Source organism: Heterocephalus glaber, unplaced genomic scaffold (genome assembly GCF_053883595.1).
Source record: "Heterocephalus glaber isolate CG9 unplaced genomic scaffold, H.glaber_assembly_v1.0 deba00001504, whole genome shotgun sequence".
Lineage (NCBI taxonomy): Eukaryota > Metazoa > Chordata > Mammalia > Rodentia > Bathyergidae > Heterocephalus > Heterocephalus glaber.
Genome location: NW_028258324.1, coordinates 20508290 through 20532473, shown reverse-complemented (window position 1 = coordinate 20532473; position 24184 = coordinate 20508290). Strand labels below are relative to the sequence as shown.

Genomic DNA, 24184 nt, shown 5'->3' with positions numbered 1-24184 from the left:
CTCAAAAACAATTCTAGCTTCTATCACTAACACTTTATAGGATTGCTCTTCTTCAGGTCACCAGTATGCTCTATATTGCCAAATCCAATGGCTACATTTCTTTCTTTGTAGTACACAGACTTTGCAGTATTTGGCACAATTGAGAACATATTCCTTGTACAAACGTTCTCTTCACTTGCCTCATGACTTCATATTATTTGGGATTTTTCCCTTGCCTCTCTGCCTTTCAGTTTTAGTCTCAGTTTTTTCTTTTATACTCAATCTCTTCCTTGCTGATACTTGGGACTATTTCTAAATTTTAAAGGTATGCTCTCATTATATTTCATTAAGCCTTTTAATGGCTTTAAATAATCTCTAAGTGCTTAAAAAATCAAATATGATATTAAATCTCTCCTTTGAAAACCACCTTCTTAATTGATGTACCAACTTGAATATATTTATGAATAAATGCTTGATGTTTACTGTTAGCTCCCTTGTTAATTCTGTTGCCATCACTTGGGGTTGTAACCTGAGCTAACTGACCTTTTACTGTATTGCATATCATTTTATTTTACTACATTAAAATATGGGGAAAAAACTAAAATAATTTTATATTTGTTTGCATTTCATTTATTTTCTTTCTCACCACTTGAATAAGCTTTGTGAATGCAGAAACTTTTCTGTTTTGTTTACTGTTTTATCTTTAGTGCCTAAAATGCTTCTAGACGTCTAACAATAATTTAATAAGAATTTTTAGACAAAAAAATAAATGTTGTCTTGCTTTGGTTTGTTTTCTAAGAAATAAGCTGCATATACTAAAAGGTCTATTAATTACTAACAATAATTGCTTCTTTATGCTGCATTATGTTTTGCAAATATTTTCACTCAAAATGTCTCATGCAATGATCACAGCAACAATGGGGGTAGAGATCAATATTCTCATTATAAAAATTATATAATATATATTATATATAATATATAATTATATTGTATATATGAATTATTCTCATTATAAAAATAAAGAGTGCTATCTCACTGGTGTAAAAGTTAGCTTTGATTTCAAATTTTCTGATTTCTGCCCTGATATTTCACCACATCCATCATTATTTTCTAGAGAACCGATAAGGAAAGGCAATTGAATGCAATCTGCAAATGAAAAAAATTGTAGAAAGTATATATTCATATCTGAATTCACAAATTCAGTAGAGTTTTTCCTGTTGCTATATTCTTAACTTCTAGTAATAAACGATGTATTTAGATTGCTATATTCAATGGCATATAGCATTATTTTCACCTGTACATTTAAAATAATTTCTAGAGAAAATTTTGTGAATCATATGACTGGATCTAAATAATAACAATCAGGGTCATAATAAGCATAGTACTAATACCTTTCTTTGGTACTTTTTATATTGTCAATGTATTTCTATGATATCTGCATTTTTTTCATACAAACTATAATGTAAGATTATTAAATCTTTTTATCAATTTAGGATATTTTTAAATAAATGGCCTGAAGATGGCCATGCATTTGAACCAGGCTCAGTGAAAAGCCAAAAATAGACTGTTCAATTTATCTCTGTGCCCACTCTGAGTAGGCATTATCTTTAAATTCTCTGCAGTATTCTCTGTGCCTTAATTCACCCTCTCACTCTGTCCCTCTCCCAACTACACAACCTCTTTATGACCTTCTTGAGTCCAATATGTTCATTTTAACAGGTCCAATACAATTAGGAGCTAGAACATGCTTTCAGCAATCTGTGATATTTCTTCTGCTATTTACATTTAATTACTTTTCTATAACCCTTAAAGAACTCACACCATTAAGCATTGGGCATATTGGCCTGAACTTTTGACTTTGCACCAACAACTAATTATATGCATTAGAATTAGAGTAGTACCCTTACCCAGAACATTGCTTTTCAATTTCAGTTACCTATGGTCAACCACAGTCCAAAATTCTTCATATTTCTCTAGATGCTCAAGAAAGTAATTCACACTTGTATAATTTTTGGTATAGCATATAGCATATAGTTACAATTTTCTAATATTTATTGATGTTAATCTTTTACTATGCCTAATTTTATGAGCTAAACTTTATCATACTAGTGCACGTATAGGAAAAAACAGCACACATAGTGTACACTGCTATCCACAGTTTCAGGTCTACTGGGGTCTTGGAATTTATCTCATATATTTAAGGAAGGACTAATGTATTCTGATAAAATTACCCCCCAAAAAAGCTTTAGAAGTTATTGGAGTCTCAGAACACAGTTTGAAGGTGGGAAGTCTAGTGTGGGAATTGTGTACAATTCACCTGAGGTGCATAATGGACAATCTAGTCAATACAAGATGAAATCTATTTTTAAACTAGACAGTTGCATCCTCTCATTGATCAATATTGCAGAGAGCTTCCAACTCACCTATATTAAGTCTTATTCTGTTGAAAACAAACTCAGAAGACTATATTCAACTGTGGGAGCCTGAAACAAGAGGATCACAAGTTTGAGCCCAGCTTGGACAACTTAGCAACTTTTGTTTCAAAAAAAAAGCTTTTAAAAAGACTAGGGATCTGCACCTGTGCAGTGTGAATGGAACCTACCCATCATGGCATTCATCCTCAATCAACTCCACCTCTTTAGATTCTATACTCTGGCAGCTGCCACATGCCAATTTAAATCCTGCTCTGTGTTTCCCCCAGGGTGGAAAAGTAGAGTCACTGGCCATATGACCAACCTGATCATGAATGAGGCCAATGCCCCAGGAACAAGGGCAAGCATCAGAGAGTTGGCAGCTCCAGGGATAAATAACAGACTAGGCCAGCAGCAGTAGCCCCAGCAAAAGCCCACAACTACTGTAAATTACAAAAGCAGCCAAGGGTTTTACCCTGATAGTGACTCCTTCACAGAAAGCTAGAGTTGGAGAAGTGATCTAGCGAAGTGCCCTCAGTATTGCCAGAGTGTTTAATCAGGAAATACTTTGGAGAGAAGTTAATTGTTTAAAACCCAGCCATAGAACAACTACAGAACAATTCCACTTCAGGATTTCCAGTGTTATCTTCCCACTGTGACTGGGTGAGAAACAGCCACAAGAGATAGCTGGGGAGAGAATGCAGGCAACACATATACTCCCTGAGAAGTTTAAACTCAGGCCAGGAAGGAAAATGATCCCATCCTCCATGGTGAGAAACTAGGCCCAGAAAGTGTGGCTTTCAGAAGCAGCTGGATCTGAAAGTGCTGGCATTAAGTCCAGCAGTCTATTTGAACCCCTGGTGGGCTGCCTATTTCCAGAAGAAACCAGCCATCTAATTGTTTTCCCCATCTACCAACATGAGCAAGGACATGCCTCGGCATGGACACTTTCCACAGTCTGGGAGTGTACAGACAGAGGGTCTTCTGGGAAGGAGGATAACCCACAAATCCACAGGCTATATTGCTAGGCAGAAAAATCATGACTTGCTAGAGTACAAGACTGGAAATTCTGGAAAGAAGACACACATTCAAAAAAACAGAGGAATTGGGAAGGGTCTCTTTTTTTCTTTCTTTTTCCTTCATTTTTTTTTTTGAGGGGATGCCTTTTTTCTTCTTTTCTTTTCTCCATTTAACTTTTTTCCTTCTCATTTTTCCCCTTCATTTTGTTTTCTGCTTTATTCTTCTCTTTTGTCCTTTTCTGGTGCTTTTATCTAATGTTTTTAATTTCCTTTTACTCCTCAGCAGGATTTTTTATCTCATTTTTCACTCCTCTCTTTCATCTTCCATTGATTAATTTTTCTTTCTTTCTTTTTTTATTTTTTGGTACCAGGGATCGAACACAGGTCCTTGTGCTTGTGCAGCAGGTGGTGGAACCACTGAGCTAAATCCCCAGCCCATTGACTAATTTTTCAAATTCTTTTTTATTCTCAAATTCCCCACCCCCTTTATCCTTAGTAATATAACACCTAAGCTTTATGAATCTTTGGATAATTAATTCTATTGTTCCAGAGATATAGCTGTTCTATGTAGTGGATATTTACTGTGTTCAATATTTGACTTGTAATAATATTAAAACTATAGATCTCTTGTGTATGGCTAAGGGTACAGTACTGGTTCTTAAGATATGTCAATATCCAGTTTATTTTGATACTATTACTGTTGCTAATTTTATTGCTATTGCTAAGGTAAAATAGTTGTTGCTATTGATTGGTTTTCTCTGATGCCAATATCTGGATTGCCTTTGCATCATTAGTAATGCAGCCCATTCATGGAAAACTGGGCATTGAGCTAATATACTGCAGCCTCCCTTCTCAAATAAACCAAAGTGTTTTATCTTGGGACAGAACCAAAGGCCTATAGTTAGCCATTCATAGAGTGCATCACCCAAAAGCAGACATTCTCTAAAAGAGGTCTCCATATTAGAACAAAGTCATCCACTACAATCAAACTGAAAACATTGGCACATTCACAAAAAATAGAAACATGAGAAGACTAGGCAATAAAATGCCTCCAAAAACTCCCAACTGTGCCAAAGCTGATATGTGGGGTTTCAAGGAGGAAGAAATCAAGAACCATACAATCACATTATTTGAAAAGATGATATTATGTTAAAAATCAGAAAATAGCACAAATGATATAAAATTCTGTTTATAAAAATAATAACAGAAAACTTTCCAAATATGGAAAAATAATTTAACGTACAGATAAGGGAGGCATATAGAACCTCAAATAGTAATGATCAGAAAAGAACCTCTCCACAACACATCATAGTCAAGATCTCAGAAGTTCAACACAAGGAATGAATCTTAAAAGCTGTTAGTGAAAAAGCAATGGATCACCTATAAAAGTGAGCCCTCTAAAATTACAGCAGACCTTGCAACACAAACCTTGAAGTCCAGAAGAGGTTGGAGTAAAGTCTTTCAAGCCATAAAAGAAAACAACTTCCAACACAGACTGGTATATCCTGCAAAACTATCTTTCAAATTGATGAAGAAACCATGCCTTTCTATGACAAAGAGGACCTTAAGAAATTCATGACCACCAAAGTAGCACTCAAAAAGATTCTCAAGGATATCCCAGAAAGAGACAATGAAGCTAACAATGCCAAAACTTCTAATAGAATGAATACACCAGGCAGGATAAGCAGTTAAGTAGAAGGGAAAAGGGGAATCAGCAACAGGAAAATAATGCAATGAGAGGAATAAGTCAATACACTCAGTAGTAACTCAATATGAATGGTTTCAATTCACTAAGTGAAAGACACAGATTGGCAGAATGGATCAAGAAACAAAATCCAGTTGTATGCTGAATACAATCCATTTATTTCAAAAAGTAATTCGTAGACCTAAAAGTCAAAGAATGTTTCATGCAACAGGAACCTGAAAACAAGCAGCAGTAGCTATTCTATTTTCAGACAAAGTGGACTTCAAGCCAAAACTGATCAAAAGAGGCAAAGAAGGTCAACACAAATTGAATAGGGGAACAATTCAACAGGAAGGGATTACTATAAACATGTATACACTAAACATCAGCACACGAAAATTCATAAAACAAACCCTACTGGACATAAAAGATCTAATAAACTTTAAACAATTCTACTGAGGAACTTCAATACCTAACTATCACAAATAGACAAATCAATTAGGAAAAAAAATCAACAAAGAAATATGAGCATTGAACCAAACTTTGGAACAAATGGACTTAATAGATATCTACATAGTGTCCACTCAACTACAACAAAATACACGTTCTTCTCAGCAGCACATGAAACTTTCTCCAAAATAGTCCACACCCTAGATCATAAAGCATGCTTAAGTAAATGATAAAAGCAAAATTACCCCATGAATATTATTAGATCACAGCAAAATGAACCTGGAAATCAATGGGAAAAGAAACAACAGAAATTATCCAAATAAATGCAAATGTGAAAATTTACTCTTGAATAATCACATAGATCAATGGAGCAGAATAGAGGATGCAGAAACAAACCCCAGGTGTATTCAAATATCTGAACTTTGACAAATGAGCCAAAAACATACACTAGAGGAAAGACAGGCTCTTTGATAAATAATTTACCATGCACTAAATCAAAATGAAAATAGATCAAAAGCCTAAATCTTAAAACAGAAACAATGTGTTGGAAGATAAAATAGGCAAAGCTCTTGAAGATTTAGGCATAAATGAGAACTTTATAAACAGGACCCCAATGGCACAAAAAATAACATCATGGATCAGTAAATGAGATCATATCAAATCAATCAACCAAGAGAAATCAACAGAGAAACCAACCAACCAAGTGAAGAGACAACCTACAAAATGGAAAAAAAGTTCTTGCTAGCTATTGCTTTAATAGAGGATTCACATCTCGACTATATAGAGAACTAAAAAAAATTAGACTCACAAAAATAAAAAAGGGAATCAAAATATGGTCAACTGAAATGAATAGGCACTTCTCAGAAAAAGTACAAATATCCAATAAAAACATGAAACAATATTCAACAGCTCTGGCCATTAGACAAATACAAATTAAAACAATACTGAGATTCCATCTTACCCCAGATATAATAGCCACCATCAAGAAATCAAATAAGAAATGCTGGAAAGAAGCTGGGTAAAAGGAAGGGGAATGCTGTATTAAATTAAGTTTACTCCACAAATATTCTCCCAGGCTCCTGCCATTTGTCTTCATGATCCCACTGTACAGCACAAACCACAATTTCGCCTTTTAAACTAGGCTAATAACTTGATTAATTTCATAATTGATGTCTTTTTGGATTATGATTGGCACCAATTAGTCTATCACTGGTCTAGAGTCTAGATTCTGGTGTTACTACAATGCCAGAAACACTTCCAATTCATTTTTTTGTTTGTTTGTTCGTTCTTTTATTGGTACATTTTAGGAATACAATTCATTTACATTTATCATTGGGTGTTAGTACCTGTACATGATATATCTTGGTTCTTTTTTTCCCCCCCATTACCTGTGCACCCTTCACCCCCTCCACCCTTCCCTATTTACATAGATTTCATTTCCATTTTTTTTTCTTTTCTCATAGTTTTTCCTTTCCCTCTTTTCCTTTCCCCTTCCCCTCCCTTCACTCCGTCTTTGGACCTTTTTTCCTATTTCAAATTATCAATTATTCATTTTAATCATTTTAACCCTTGTTTACACTATCAGTTTCTCACACTAGTGAAACTATTCAGTATTTACACATGTGTGTCCTATTTATTTCACTTAAGAATATGGCCTCAATATGCATCAATTTAGCTATAAATGACTCTAGTTTTTCATTCTTTATGGCTGAGTAGTACTCCATTTTATAAAAAAAAAAAAACACACCCATTTTCTATACCCAGTTTCCAGTTGATGGGCACTTGGGCTGCTTCTAAGCTTTTGCTATTACAAACTGTGCCACTATAAACATGGGTGCACATATATCACTGTGGTATGATTCTTTTAATTGTTTTGGGAAGATCCTCAGCAGGGGAATAGCTGGGTCAAATGGGACCTCTAGTCCTAGTTCTTTGAGGTATCTCCATACTGACTTCCACAGTGGTTGCACCAGTCTTCACTCCCACCAGCAATGGAGAAGGGTTCCTTTCTCCCCACAACCCCACCAGCATTTGTTATTGGTTGATTTCTTGATAGCAGCCATTCTTTCTGGGGTGAAGTGGAATCTCAGTGTTGTTTTCATCTGCATCTCTCAAATGACGAGTGATGTTGAACATTTTGTCATTTATTTGTTTGCTGCTTTTACTTCCTTGTCTCAGAAATGTCTGTTCATTTCAGATCCCCATTTTTGAATTGGGTCTTTGAATTTGGGGGTCTGATTTTTTTCAATTCTTTATATATTCTAGTCCTTTGTCTGAGGTACAGCTGCTAAAAATTCTTTCCTATATTGTAGGTTGTCTGTTAGCTCTGTTGGTGGTTTCTTTTGCAGTGCAGAAGCTTTTTAATAAGATGAGATCCCAGTTGTTGATTCTTTCTGCTAGTTCCCATGCTGCTGAGGTTTTGTTCATGATGTCTTTTCCTATGCCAATATCTTCAAGAGTTCTACCTAACTTATCTTCCAGCAACTTTAGTGTTTCTGTCTTAATATTTATATCTTTAATCCACTTTGATATTAGTTTAGTCCATGGTGATAGGTATGGGTCGAGTTTCAATCTTTGGCAGGTTGAAATCCAGTTTGTCCAACACCATTTATTAAATAGGCTATCTTTCCTCCAATGACGGTGATTGGCTCCTTTGTCAAAGATGAGGTGGCTGAGCATGTCTGGAGTTGTTTCTGCATCTTCTAATCCATTCCACTGATCCTCAGATCTGTTCCTTTGCCAGTACTATGCTGATTTTATCACAGTAGCTTTGTAGTATAGTTTCAAGTTGGGGATTGTGATACCCCCAGCCATGTCTCTGTTGCTTAGAATTGCTTTAGCTATTCTAGGTCTCTTATGGTTCCAAAAGAATTTTTGGATTGTTTTCTCTAGTTCTGTGAAGTATATTCTTCAAATTTCAATTGTCATTGCGTTGAATCTATATAGTAGTTTTGGAAGTATAGCCATTTTCACTATATTGGTTCTTCCTACCCAGGAGCAAGGGATGTCTTTCCATTTTCTTGTATCCTCTTTGATCTCTTTTTTCAGAGTGCTGTAGTTTTCAGTGTAGAGGTCTTTTGCTTCATTTGTTAGACTGATTCCTAGATATTTCATTTTTTTGGATGCTATTGTAAAAGGAATTGTTTCCCTAATTTCTCTCTCAGTGAGTCTGTTATTTGTGTACAAGAAGGCTATTGTTTTTTGAGTGTTGACCTTGTATCCAGCTACTCTACTCAATCTTTCAATTAAGTCTAGAAGTCTTTTGGCAGACTTTTTTGGGTCTTCTATGTAAAGTATCATATTGTCAGCAAATAATGACAGTTTAACTTCTTCTTTTCCTATCTTTATTCCTTTTATTTCTTTCTCTTTTTGAATTTCTGTGGCTAATGTTTCCAGAACTATACTGAACAGGAGTGGTGAAAGTGCGCATCCTTGTCTGGTTCCTGATTTTAGCATGAAAGTTTTCAGTTTTTGACCATTTAGTATGATGTTGGCTGTTGGTTTTTCATAGATAGCCTTAATCAGGTTACGATAAAGACCTGCTATTCCAATTTTCCGTAGGGTTTTTATCATGAATAGGTGTTGGATTTTGCCAAATGTTTTTTCTACATTTATTGAGATGATCATATGGTTTTTGTCCTTGACTCTGTTAATATGGTGTATTACATTTATTGATTTATCCTTGCATCCCTGGGATAAATGTGACTTGGTCAGGGTGTATGATTTTCTTGATGACCCTCTGTATTCTGTTTGCCAGTATCTTGTTGAGGATTTTTGCATCTATGTTCATTAGGGAAATTGGCCTGTAGTTCTCTTTTTGGGTTGGTCTTTCCCTGATTTTGGAATCAAAGTCACACTTGCTTCCAGGAATGAATTTGGAAGTATTGCTTCCCTTTCAATTTCCTTGATGAGTTTAAAGAGTAACGGCGTTAGTTCTTCTTTAAATGTCTTGTAAAATTCAGCAGTGAAGCCATCAGGACCTAGGCCTTTCTTTGTTGGTAAATATTTTGTTACATTTTCAATTTCACTCATTTTAATTGAGGTGTTTAGAATTTCTATATCTTCTTCATTTAAGTTTGGCAATTCATATGTATCTAGGAATCTGCCCATTTCTTCTGTGTTTTCCATTTTATTGGAGTAGAGCTTCTCGAAGTAGGTATTGATGATCCTCTGGATTTCTGTTGGATCTGTTGTGACTTCACCTTTGTCATTCTTAATTGCATGTATTTGTGCCTTTTCTTTCCTTTTTTTGATAAGGTTGGCTAAAAGTTTATCAATTTTATTTATTCTTTCAAAAAACCAATTCTTTGATTCGTTGATTTTTTTGTATTGTTCTCTTAGTCTCCATTGCATTAATTTCTGCCCTAATCTTTATAATTTCCTCTCTTCTACGAGCTTTGGATTTGTTATGCTCTTCTTTTTCTAGGAGCTTGAGGTTCTGCATTAGGTTATTTATCTGAGTTTTCTCTATTTTCTTAATATGGGCATTCACTGCTATGAATTTCCATGTAGAACTGCTTTCATTGTGTCCCATAGATTCCTGTATGTTGTACTGGCATTTTCATTTACTTGCAGAAACTGTTTAATTTCTTCTTTAATTACTTCTGTGACTCATTGGTTGTTCAAGAGGGTGTTATTCATTTTCCATGTGTTTGTTGGGGTTTTGCAGTTTCTTATGTTATCCATCTCCAATTTTTTTGCACTATGGTCTGATAATATACAGGGGGTAACTTTTATTCTTTTACATTTAGTTAGAAATGTCCTATGAGCTAGGATGTGGTCGATTCTGGAGATTGACCGGTGTGCAGCCAAAAACAATGTGTATTCCGATTTTGTGGGGTGGAACGCTCTGTAAACATCTATTAAGTCCATTTATTCAATAGTTTGGGTCAGTTCTAGAATTTCCTTGTTAACTTTTTGTCTAGATGACCTATCTGTTTTTGATAGTGGAGTACTGAGGTCCCCCACTACAATTGTGTTAGTGTTTATTTGGTTTTTCATGTCTATTAATATTTGTTTTGTATAGTTGGGGGCATTCGTATTTGGTGCATATATATTTAGGACTGTCATCTCTTCCTCTTGGAATGTTCCTTTCACAAGGATGTAGTGACCTTCTTTGTCTCTCTTAATTAGTTTTGGTTTGAAATCTACTTTATCTGCAAATAAGATTGCTACCCCTGCTTTCTTCTGGGTTCCTGTGGCATGGAGAACTGTTTTCCATCCTTTTACTTTCAGTCTATGAGTTTCTTTTTGAGTTAGGTGTATTTCTTGTATACAACATATTGTTGCATTTTCCTTTTTAATTTATTCTGCCAGTCTATTTCTTTTGATTGGTGAATTGAGGCCATTAACATTAAGAGTTATAATTGAAAGATATTGATTTATCCTTGTCATGATGTTTTACTTTTGTTGGCTCTTTTATTTCTTATTTTTTCCCCCTTTCCCTTTATGTCTTACCTTGCCTGGTGGCTTCCCTCTGTTGCACCTCATGAAGTTGTGACCTTCATTGCTTTTTTCTAGGATATTGTTTAGAATTGCTTGTAGTGCTGGTTTGGTGTTCATGAAATTTCTCAAGTGTTCTTTGTCGTGGAAGTATCTAATTTCCCCATTGATTCTGAAAGATAATTTTGCAGGAGACAACAGTCTAGGTTGGAAGTTATTTTCTTTTAGGGCTTGAAATACTTCACCTCAGGCTCTCCTTGATTTGAGGGTTTGTGTTGAGAAGTCTGCTGTGATTCTGATGGGCTTTCCTTTGTAGGTGATTTGTTTCTTTTCTCTGCCTGCTTGTAGGATTTTGTTTTTCTGTTGGGTTTCTGGGATCTTGACTATTATATGTCTAGATGTAGATTTTTTTTATCATGGCTAGTTGGAGTTCTATATGCCTCACTTATCTGTATGTCCAATTCTCTACCTCTATCTGGGAAGTTTTCCATTATTACTTCTGAGTTTTTTTATGTCAGTTGTGCTTTCTCCTGTTTTTTTGTGGACTCCTATCAGTCCTATGTTATTCTTCTTTGCATAGTCTAGCAGTTGTTGGATTGATTTCTCGTGGTCCCTTACTATTTTTAAGAGATCTCTATTTTCATGGTCTCTAACCATGATCCTGTCTTCTATATCTGATATTCTATCTTCAGATTCCCTTAATCAGCTGTGGATACTTTCAATGGAGTTTTTTGATCTCCTGAATATCTGTTTGAATCTGTTTCATGGATTCCATTTCTTTCTTATGCTGGGTATTCATGGCTTCCAGCATGTTTCTGAGCTCATCTATTTTTTTTATCTGTTTCTGTTCTAGATCCTCCAATCATGTCTTTCACTCTGCTCACCATCTCTGTGGATATCTGGGAGATTATTTCTGCTTTGAATTTTTCTAGAGTCTCATTCATCTGTTTTGTTACTTCCTGTGCTATCAGTTCAGGGTATCCAGGTGGTTGGTTATGGGACTTTTCCATCTCATTTCCCCCAGGATTTACCCTTGGTGGGGTGGAAGTCTGAGTTTGTGCCTTGCTTAAATGTCTTCTCATTTTTGTTTTTGGTACTGTCCTTGGTTTAACTCCTGGGTTGATAGTTTGAAGTTGCTTATTGTAGGTATCTTTCTTGTTTGTAATTAGAACCCTTATGGAATGATTGCTTCTCAGAGGTGTCTTCCAGATATAGCTGGTCTTTAAGTTTTGAGTCTCTAATGACTCTAAGGCTATCTCATTTTCCTTTTACAAGGAAGGTTCATTGACTAGATCAATACCAACACCTTAGCCCAAGTGATACAATAAGCAATACCATAGCATCAAGTACATCTTAGAAAATGACAATTTGTGAAAGTTATTAATCTATCACCTTTAGCTGTGTGAATTAAATCAAGATCGAGGACCAACCCAACATGTAGTGAATAAATTCTTCAATATAACAACTTTACCCTTTGGGATGAGGAGTTAGAAGGGGTTGGGCAGGGAGTGATATAAGGAAAGAAGGGTAGAGGATGGTTAGCAGTGTGGTCGGAGGACACAGGTGAGAAGGAAAAAGAGAATAATAGGAAAATAAGAACTATGAATGAGGACCAAAACAGGGACAAAAAGGGAAGATGAGCAATGTGGGAGAGCAAGAGAATGAGTATTAGAGAGAGAGAAAGGAAAGAGAAAAGAAAGAAGAAAAGAAAAGAAAAAAAGCAGAGAAAAACAAATATTTGCAAAGAGTAGGGAAAAAAATTAAAGATAAGAGGAGCAAAAGAAAAGAAAAGAAAAACAAAATAATAAAACTAATTTTGGGAATAAAAAATAACCATGAAGATGAAGGACCTCCTTCATGGTATGTCTCTGCTGTCACAATAGACAACGTGAGTTGCAGTGTGCAGTTATAAGTCAATGAGTCTCAGCAAGCTAGTCTCAGACCCATGAGATTCAGGCAGATTTTTGGCTGCAAGTCCCAAGTTGAGCTCCCTGTCCTCCTGTAGGGTTGAACTCTGCAGATTTGTATTGCAGGTTCCAGCTGCCCTTCCCCTGAAAATAGTCTTGGTCCTGATGGGAGGTGAAGATGACTCCAACTTACCCAGTACAGTGGTCTGGTGGTCCAGTGTCCTTTGCATCATTGTAGTGTGGAACCAGGTGGCTGTACAGAGGAGCGGGGGGTTGGGGGGCGGGTTGTCCAGTGGATTGTTGCCAAAGTGCGGGTTGATTCAGCGCTTTCTGGGTGACTCCAGGCGTTGCTATGGCGCCTGCAGGCAGCAGGCTGAATCGGCGCGTTCCGTGTCTCCTCCAATTTATTTTTCTGAATCTTTCTTTAAAAAAAAATTAGAACCTTTTGAGTTTTAAATGTTCTTCACTTTGGCTTTGACATTCTGAAATTTCAAAGTGATAATTATTGACGGACACTTGCTGTTTCTTACTAGAAATATAATAGCCTTTTAAAATCCTGAAATGTCATTATGATTTGATAATTTTCTCCCATATATCTATATGGGAGAGGGGATGGGAATTGAATACAGGGCCTTTGGACTGAGCTACATGACCAGCCTTGTTTTTATTTTGAGACATAGTCTTGCTACACTGCTCAGGCAGGACTCAAATTTATAATCCTCAAATTTACAATCCAGCTTTCCAGAATTCTGGGATTACAGGCTTGTGTGACCACACCTGACTGAGTTTCTCATTTCAATTTGTCTTTACAATTTTAATTGCACATTTTAGAAAATATTTTACAAATTATCTTCCAAAACTCCTATTTTAACTTGTTAGCCTCTCATTTTTTACTTCTAAGAGCTCCTTCTTGTTATCTGCTTTCTCCTTATTTTATGTTTTCTTGCTCCTTATGTAATGTATACAATTTCTGTGAGGATCTAATTAGAGTGTAGGGTGAGAAATATCTGTAAATTTGGTTGTTTGTGTCTATACATATGCTTTTGCCTACTATCCTAATTGCCTCTGTTTCATCTGATTTTATCCTCTCTTTTCTAGCCACTCTGTTTTTTTCCCTCCCTCTCTCCTTTCCTCCCTCTCTTATAGAGCTCTCCGTGAAAGGTTTTCAAAAACTATTCCCTCACATTTAAGAACAAAATATAAAAATGATAACTGGAAGCTCTTTACTCATCACTGATTTGACAACTGATTAACTTTATCCTAACATGGTCAAATTAAAACCTAGGACTTTCACTGCAGACTCCAAATTTACCATATAGGACTTTTCTCCTAGGTTAGTCAATTTCCCAGAAAAATCAGTTTTCCAGCTGAGAATATTCTAGAGACCAATTAGGGGAAAGAATGGTTCCAGAACCTCCTAATGCAATGAGATTCCCATGGTTTAGAGTGGCTTTTCATAGTCACTCTCATATATGTTCAATAGTCTAATCAAAACTTGACTCAATCAACTGCTACAGAGAAAAAATTTTATTCCAGTCTTCATGATTGGAGTAAAATAACCCTGTGGGACTGGGAGGAGATCAAGTAGTCTAATTGATGCCTTCAAGACTTTTAGTTAATTTTTCTGCTTTCAGTCCAGCCCTATGCTTCAATGCTGAGGTACTGATACCACCTTCATAGTATTTTCTAAATTGCATAGGACAAATTTTCTTTGTTCTAGGTGATCCCTAAGCAGGCTTAAAGTAAGTTTTCTGTAGTTTAATAAGTAATTTACCACTTACCTACCAGCTTTCCAACATTTAAAATATTGGTTTCTATTTTTAGTCTACTATAGTCCTCTACATTATTCTTTATTTCTTTTTTTCTTGTAGGTTTTTAATTTTTTTATTCCCTTGGTATCATTTTAGTAAGATTTTGGGAACAATCAGAAATAAGTCAACACATTTAATTTAACATGTTTCATCTAGTTGTGGTCTCCATTTTAGGAAAATCATGCTTACAGCAGCTAGGCAAAGTGGGATGATGGTGAGAGGTGATGAAAATGATCAAGGTATGTTATGTGCATGTATGAATCTGCCAAAATTAAATCTATTAATCTTTATAACCAGTAAATTAGTGGGAATAGCTGGCAAAGTGGACATCATACACATGGGGCAGAGCTCCATATTGATGGTTTTAAGAACAATACTGCCACTGTGTGCAATAGAAACACTGCTTGTGCCACATAATGGCATTTTGGTCAACAATAGGACACATATATGATGGCGGTACCATAAGATTACAATGCAGCTTGTTATGGTTTATATCCAGGTGTCCTCGAAGAGCCTCATATGCTCAGAGATAGGGCTTTTGAAAGATGACTGAACCATGGGATCACTTTAGCTTATTTGCTGTTAGGAGGTGGGGTCTGGTTGGAAGAGGCAAGTGGTGTAGCAGGGGGCTACATCTCCCTTCCTAGATCCTCCCTTCACTCTGTGCTTCCTGGCCACCATGATATGAGCAGCATTTCCTCTGCTATGACCCTCTTTCATGCTGTCCTGCCAGGGAGCCAAAAAGAAAAATGTGAGCCAAAATAAACTTCTCTTCTTTTAAATTGTGTGTCAGGTTTTGGGTCCCAGCAAAGACAAAGTGACTAAGACAAAGCTGAAAAATTTCTATTGCCTAGTGTTGTTGTAGCTCTCATGTCACAGCACAGTGCCTTACTCATGTGTTTGTGATGAGGTTAGAGTAAACAAATCTACTAAGCTACTATTGTGATGTGTCACACATACAGTTATGTATAGTATATAATACTTGGAATGATAATAAATGATTGTGTTACTGAAGAAATAAATAAAAGAAATCATACAATGAAAAACAATCCAATAAGTTTATTCAGCAAGGAGGACTGACACTTCTTCTGATAGGCAGGCCTATAAACTCGTTAGTTGTAGAAATTATGTATAATTCATTCTTATGTCTGCAGCATACAGCCTTCTACTTGTTTCACAGTGGATTCACATTTATTATTTGCTCAATCATTAAGTGAAATTAATAAATAGATTTTTAAAATTAGCTTCTATTTGTAACTTTCCCCTAATAGTGACATCTTTTTAAGAAGCCAAAAATAAAACAATATTCCTGAAAAACATTCAGCATGTGGTAATGAAAAGAAGATTGTAAAAGTAGCAAAGTAGAAAAGTTTGATCCATGTGGTTCATATTGAAATGGAAAGGTCACAAAATGTCACTACTATCATAGGTGAAAATAGTTGAGATTGATGAGATTCAATCCTATCTCCAACCCCCACAACCAAGCCAATTTACTCTTTGGGAAAACTTAAATTGATGTATTTGTGAAAGTAGTATAGTACCAAGAATGTGATAAAGATAATTTCAAGACAATAGGTGAATATCTTTTCATCTTGAATTAAAACTACAAATGGAAAAAAAGAGTTGGACTAATGATCTTGGGAAAAAATGGTATTAACATATAGGAATAGGTTCCTCTAGGCCACCAATCCTTAGGGAAATATTGGGCAAAACCTTGTCTCCACTTTCAACTCTCTGTCATCTTTCAACTCTATGTCATCTAACATCTGGCCAGTGTGTTACCTGGTGACAGTGAAGGACCAAAGGGCCCTCTGGACATATCCAGCTCATTTACATAGGCCAGTTGTACCAGACTCAATGGTCTCTTTTTAGCAAATAGCTAAAAAGAAAATGAATCCTTTCAACACTATAGTTGTGTTCAATAGTTCAGAGCCATATCTTCATTATGTTGATGGCTTGGAGAGAGCAATGCTTCCCAATTTTGTACTTGAGGCTTAATGTTATGCTGCATCAGTCAGATCACATTATATCAAGTTACAGACCAGGTCAGCACAAATGGTCATGTTCAGAGAAGTCTCTGACTTGCTGCCAAGCTGTTTGGCATCACTCAAGTTGTCATCAATTTCAATTACTTATAGATCATTTCAGTAGACATTAAGATAATTATTGGCTGTTTTCACAAGGGTAGGAAGCCAGAAAAGCACTCACTGAACTTCTGCATTCATCTATGAATTGAGGAACAGACACTTTGTATCTTAAAACAATATAATTCATGTCATGTTAATGTATGCACCATTTCAGTTTATATTCTATTATTCTACTCTTACATTATATATTTGGATAATTCATCCAGTTGATAGTATGCGTGCAGACTTGTATCTAAGGTATTTTCTCAGTGATTTTAAAATTTTTCCACTGAAGAATTTATTAGAAGATATATTATACCTGGTCACGTTACACTCAAACAACAATAAAAAATTAGGCTTCAAATTTGCCTTTTCAAAAAATGTGCATTGAACAATAGTGTATAAATATTCTCCATTTATAATGAATTACATTCTAAAAAGTTCATTCTAAAGCTGGTTACCTAAAATTACATTTTATATAGAAACAATACAATTATGAACCCTATAATCTACGGCCTTAATATTGTATTAATACAGTGGACCCTTGACTTAAGCACTCAATTCATTCGCAAGGGCTGGTTGAAATAAGTTGGTCAATTGAAGGCTCACACTCATCTACACAACCTTCAAAGTCTCTCTCTGCAACACAGGCAGATCTGTGTCCTTACAGAGAGTGGTCCAGGATTTCACAATTAACCCCACACAGGAAAGGATGTTTTAATGTTCCTTCCAGATCTCTTTAAGGGTTAAATCTGTATCTGAGACCATCTGGAAGCACAAGCAGCCGGCATTCCGGTCATAACTCAAGGCTCTGGTCATAAGTTAAAGGTAAAATTCTGGTTTTAACCCAAGTTGTTTGTATGTCAGGTCGGCTGTAACTTGATGGTCCACTGTATTCTCTTTTGTCCAATATATTGTTCTGTCATATATTCTGCCAGTTTCCTAGAATAGATAAAGGCTTCTACACCTCTATTTTCAGCAACATATCCTTCTTGAGCTCCATTCTTATGTATCCACCTGTCTATTAAATATTTTCCCCAACCGTGCTGCAGGAAATTCAGCCTCAACATGTCACTCCTTCCACATACCCCATCTTGATTAATACCATCTTCCACCACTAAGTCATCAGAGGTAGAAAAGTTCTCCTCTTGTCTTTTAATTAAATATCATTGATTCCACTTCCTTAGTATCTTATGACCCCTCAGTGCCTGTTGTATTGTACTAGGCAACAGCATTCAGCAAGTGAATGCTTATATCTAGATGTCCTCCTAAAGCCTCATGCAATCATAGGTGGGGCTCTTTGAAGGTGGCTAGATCTAAGGTGTGTGATTCTTGGATTAAGGATATGATGCTGGGATTAAGGGTGCCCCACTCTGGGTATAAGTGCTACCTGCCCAAGATCAGGTAGCCTGCATAGAATATAAGGGACAGAAAGAAGGCTGCTGCTGCTTGGTGCCTCACTGCCTTCTGCCTGCCCTGCTTTGCTCTGGATTGTTTCATCTCTTCAGTGTCCCTCTGCCATACCACCCTGCCTTGGAGTCAGCTATGGACTGAAACCTCTACAAACTGTGAACTGAAATAAATCTTTTGTCCTTTGACTTTGAGTATTGGGTGTTTTGCTCAATGAGAAAAGTAACTAAGACACTGTGTTTTTTATTTTTGTTTTTCTTTTTGTTTTATCATAACTCTTAAAGATACTCACAAAAGAAGATTCCCAGAACTGCTTCAGAAAGTGGCAAGAATGATAAGTTAAGAGTGTTCAAACCAAGGAGGAGTATTTTGAGGGAGACTAGTGGCAGTGTGTTTTCTACTGTACTAAATTTAAATTTAAATATTCGCCCATTCATCATATATTTAGATTACACTGCATATCTTGGCTATGTCTCACTTCCAGAAGCTCTGATTTAATCATTCTAAGTGAGACTCCAACATCAGAAGAGCAATAACTCCTCAGGAAAATTCCACTTGAAGCCAATGTTCTATGAAAAAGAGCATCAAGAAGCTAAAGATTTCTTTTTGAATATTCCAAGAACACAGGGCAAGGGATTTAATTTTTAAAAATCACACAAAAAATGAGAGGTTGAATCCACCCTTTCTCATGCTTCAATGTTTTTAATGTGTAAAATCAAGTTGAAAACTTTCTAAATCATGAGTGCATATCAGCTCTTTCCTTTTAATGAGGTTGCAGTGGCTCTGCAACTCTTTCCAAAACACAAAAACCAAATTGCAGCATATTATGAAGTTAGCTTTGTATGTTTCTATGCTGATGATTCAAACAACTTCTCTAGCCAAATATGATATAGGCATTAGTCAGAGAGGATGTATAGACAAGTCTCAGTTGATTCTCACGATTTGAGATGGTTAGTTTGTTGTGAATGAAAGCCCCTTTGTTTTCTATATCAGCATGTTTCACTCCTATGTTTGTAAAACATGATACTGCCCAGGCCAGGAAACTCAAAGCAAGTTTGTTACTGAATTATATGCAAAATAAACAACTTAATCCAAACCAGTCAGTTTTAGACCACCCATATACAAAGACTTTCCAGGGACCCTACAAGCTAAACATGAATGTTTAAACTACAAAAAATAAAATATAGTTTAAAAGAAAATGCTCTTTGTAAAACAGAAATCATTGAAAACAATTTAGAAAAAGATCTAAAAATTTGTTTGGTGAACATTACAATTCTCTCCCTTAAAACTAAACTATAACAATCAAGACAAGTTAATCAATACTTCATTTTATTCCTTGTTCCTGGCATTAAAAGAGTATTAATATTTGTACAGTATCTTCTGAATATACTGGGCACTTTACCAATATCATTACATTTTCATGCAAACAACAGCCTTATCAGATAGATGCTATTATTATTGAAGCTCACAGAGGTTAACTTTCCTTGTACCTCAATCACTACACAGTGAAGATAGGGATGTACCTTGTCAGTCTGGTGTAGAAATCTTACTCCTCTTCATTACATTACTCAATATTAACAATCAAATTACCACTCAAAGATACTGTAATGTAAAGAAATGGTTATCTACCTTATTTCTACTTTATCTAACATATGTCTATAATCATGAACCACAAAGTAGTGAAGAAATCCCATGCCCAAGAGATGGAAGATCTAATACCTTCTTTTCACCATAATAGATAGTGACCTAAATTCAATTATCTGTTGAATCTACTTTTCTAGTTTACTGGGGAGATGGAAGTACTAATGTTTTGATAACTGTAAAGAACTTATCAAGTGTAGAATAGACTAATCTTACTCAAATGAAGAATAGATTTTAAATTGCCTGTCCCAGCATATAAAACTTAAATTTTACCAGGCATAGTGATAGACATCTATGAGCCCAAAACTCTGGAAGCCTGAAGTAGGAGGATCCTAAGTTTGAGCCCAGCCTGGTCAACTTAGCAATTTAGCAGACCCTATCTCAAAATACAAAAAGGACTGGGGATATAGCTCAGTGTGAAGGCCTTGGGTTCAATCCCCAGTACCACACACCCTCCAAAATTAATTTCTCTATCAAATGATGGCTCCCTAGATAGAACTTTAGAGACTTCCTAGGGCTTCCTGATTGAGTGGCTGTATGTGTTCAGAGTTATAACTTCTTATGATACATTTCTAGATTTTATATTCCCTTATTTGTCTTCTTCTCAAGGTATTTCCCCTCCACCTATAGAATATATTAGGGTTTTTTTCTTTTTAAGTGCTTGGGAAACCAAAAATATACATTCTTATTCCAGACCAACCACACTCTAACTATGGATAGCAGCATGTTTAACTTTTATGGACATCCATATTTCCTAGAAAATAGGTTGAGCCATGTTTAGGCTTGCAAGTTAAAGTATATCCCAGGGAAATTTGAATTTCAGATGAATAAAGCTTTTATAGTAATATATGTATATTCCATATTTTTATTTCCTGTATTTGGCAGTGCTTTGTGTGTGACTTTCAGGTCTTTCATTCACAGCATGGCACTACTTCAGGAGATATAACAGTAACAGTAGCATTTATTTAATGCTAACTGTGTGCCAATCACTGTTCTTAGTGCTTTCATGTACATTATGTTGATCTTCTACAAAGTTCTATTAGTATATGTTAAAGGGAGTACTTCTAGCAGCAACTGAAAATTCAGGCGTCCTTAGTATTGGTAATTCACTAAAAGGACTCATAGAAGTCATGAAAAAGTATAATATTATTACACTTTATTATATTTAAGGGATATAGATTAAATTCAGCTAAGAGGAGAGGTACATAGGGCAGAGTACAGGAGAGTTTCCAACACTGAACTTCCATATGTCCTGAAACTCTGCAGTCGTGGACACTGTTAACTCCTGGCAATGGTGTGTGAAAATACACGCTGGACATTGCCAGTAGGGAACCTCACTGAGCTCTGATGTTCAGAGTCTTTACTTGGGCTAATACCAAACCAATACCAAAACTCCAAAGCCTAGTGAATCACATTTTTAGTCTTTCTGACATGGTACAAAGTTTCAGGAAAACAAAACACTTTTTTTAAAAAATTAAGTTTATTGGTACATTTTAGGTATACAGTACAGTTGCATTCATCTTGGGATCTTGTACCTTTACATGATGTATCTTGGTTCTTAATTTGTCCCCATTCCCCTGCCCTCCCTTCACCCCCTCCACCCTCCCTATTTACAAAGACTTTGTTTCCATTTTTTCCTTTTCTCATATATTTTCTTTTCCCTTCTTTCCTTTCCCCTACCCCTCCAACTTCCCCTACTCCTTTAGACCTTTTCTTTCTATTTCACATTATCAATTATACATTTTGATCCTTATTTACACTTTTAGTTTTTCAGACCAGAGAAAGTATTCAGTATTTACACATGTGTGTCCTATTTATTTCACTCAAGAATATGGCCTTGGGCTTGGGATTTATCTCAGTGGTTCCACCACCTGCCTCCCAAGCACAAGGTCCCAAGTTTGATCCCTGGTACCAAAAAAAGGGGAAAAAAGTATGGCCTCAATGTGCATCCACTTAGCTATAAATGTCTCTAGTTTCTCATTCTTTATGGCTGTGTAGTACTCCATTTTATTTTAAAAAATCTTCTTTATCCAGTCTCCAGTTGATGGGCACTTGGGCTGCTTCCAAATTTTAGCTATTACAAATTGTGCTGCTATAAACACGGGTGCACATATATCACTGTGGTATGATTCTTTTAATTCTTTTGGGAAGATACCCAGCAGAGGAATAGCTGGGTCAAATGGGACCTCTAATCCTAGTTGTTTGAGGTATTTCCATATTGATTTCCACAGTGGTTGCACCAGTCTGCACTCCCACCAACAATGAAGAAGGGTTCCTTTCTCTCCACAACCCCACCAGCATTTGTTATTGGTTGATTTCTTGATAGCAGCTATTCTTCTAGGGTAAGGTGGAATTTCGGTGTTGTTTTCATCTGCATCTCTCAAATGACCAGTGATGTTGAACATTTCTTCAAATTTTTATTTGCTGCTTTTACTTTTTTGAGAAATGTCTGTTCATTTCAGATGCCCATTTTTGAATTGGGGCTTTATATTTGGGGGTCTGGTTTTTTTAAGTTCTTTATATATTCTAGATAGTAGACCTTTGTTTGAGGAATAGCTGCTAAAAATTTTTTCCCACATTGTAGATTGTCTTTTAGCTCTGTTGATGGTTTCTCTTGCAGTGCAGAAGCCTTTTAATAAGATAAGATCCCAGTTGTTGATTCTTTCTGCTAGTTCCCATGCTACTGAAGATTTGTTCATTAAGTCTTTTCCTATGCCAATATCTTTGAGAGTTCTACCTAATTTATCTTCCAGCAACTTTAGTGTTTCTGTTTTAAAATTTAGATCTTTATTCCAATTTGATTTTAGTTTAGTGCATGGTGAAAGATAGGGGTCTAGTTTTAACCTTTGGCAAGTTGAAATCCAGTTTTTCCAGCACCATTTATTAAAGAGGCTATCTTTCTTCCAGTGAGTATGGTTGGCTCCTCTGTCAAAGATGAGGTGGCTGAGCATGTCTGGAGTTGTTTCTGCATCTTCTAATCTATTCCACTGATCCTTGGGTTTTTTCTTTGCCATTACCATGCTGTTTTTATCACACTGGCTTTGTAGTATAGTTTCAAGTTGGGGATTGTGATAGATAGCCCCTGTCATGTCTCTATTGCCTAGAATTGCTTTTGCTATTCTATGCTTCTTCTGGTTCCAGATGAATTTGTGGATTGTTTTCTCTGGTTCTGTGAAATATTGCATTGAACCTGTATAGTAGTTTTGGAATTATGACCATTCTTACTATATTAGTTCTTCCAACCAGGGAACAGAGGATGTCTTTCCATTTTCTTATATCCTCTTCAATCTCTTTTTTTAAGAGTGCTGTAGTTTTCAATGTAGAGGTCTTTTGCTTCCTTTGTTAGACTGATTCCCAGATATTTCATTTTTTTGGATACTATGGTGAAAGGAATTGTTTCCCTAATTTCTCTCTCAGTGATTCTATTATTTGTGTACAAGAAGGCTATAGATTTTTGAGAGTTGACCTTTTATCCAGCTCCTCTACTGAATCTGTCAATTAAGTCTAGAAGTCTTTTGGCGGAGTTTTTTTGGGTCTTCTATGCAGAGTATCATATTGTCAGCAAATAATGATGGTTTAACTTCTTCCTTTCCTATCTTTATTCCTTTTATTTCTTTCTCCTTTCTGATTGCTGTGGCTAATGTTTCCAGAACTATATTGAACAGGAGTGGTGATAGTGGACAGCCATGTCTTAAAACAAGACACTCTTATCAGTCAGAACACTCCATGGACCTAGAGATAATATCTAGTAGCCAAAGGCAAAGGCCAATCCTGTCTTTGGTCAAGGTTAAATTCTTTACTGCACAGATAGATATTAGCAATTTTAATGATAAATTAAAACAGTGAGGCATGAGGTCATATGACACATCCATGATTGTATTCCTAGCCAGTGGCAGAATTGGGATTCAAATTCTAAGTCTATGATTTAAACTACTGAATCAACCTGAACTTAATTCACAGAGAAATCCAGAATCAGGTTCTAATAATTGGTTAATCCTCCATCTACTGTTAGCCAAACCAAACCATCAGCTCTTTTCAAACAAAGACTTACCCAGCTCAAGTTGTTTAGCATAAAAAAGCCTGGCTTCAGTTCTCTATTTACTTTACTAGGAAAACAGACAAAGATGGTTTCTTTCAACTGAAAAGGTAAAACACCCTAGCTTTGCCAATTATTACCACAAATATTGAGCATCTCCAGTGAACCAGGCTCTCACAGAAGTTAGACTGGACAAGTGGCCAATGTCATTACCATACCCAGGCAAAGGTTAGTCATGAGGCTGTTGCTTCTCTCTGTACCCTCCAAA

The 24184-nt window shown here is 36.0% G+C and overlaps 1 long non-coding RNA gene across 2 annotated transcripts in view; it reads right to left on the bottom strand.

The window, feature by feature from the left end:
* The window catches only part of LOC147825266 (uncharacterized), a 230926-nt gene that overhangs the window by 81071 nt on the left and 125671 nt on the right, over positions 1-24184 (bottom strand). Inside the window, exons 3-4 of one of the 2 annotated variants that reach the window (XR_015440849.1) lie at positions 13086-13314; positions 2403-2462 (exon numbers count right to left, since the gene is read on the bottom strand). This is a non-coding gene — a long non-coding RNA (uncharacterized LOC147825266). The remainder of the gene's footprint in view (positions 1-2402; positions 2463-13085; positions 13315-24184) is intronic. The other variant, XR_015440850.1, reaches the window with a different exon arrangement.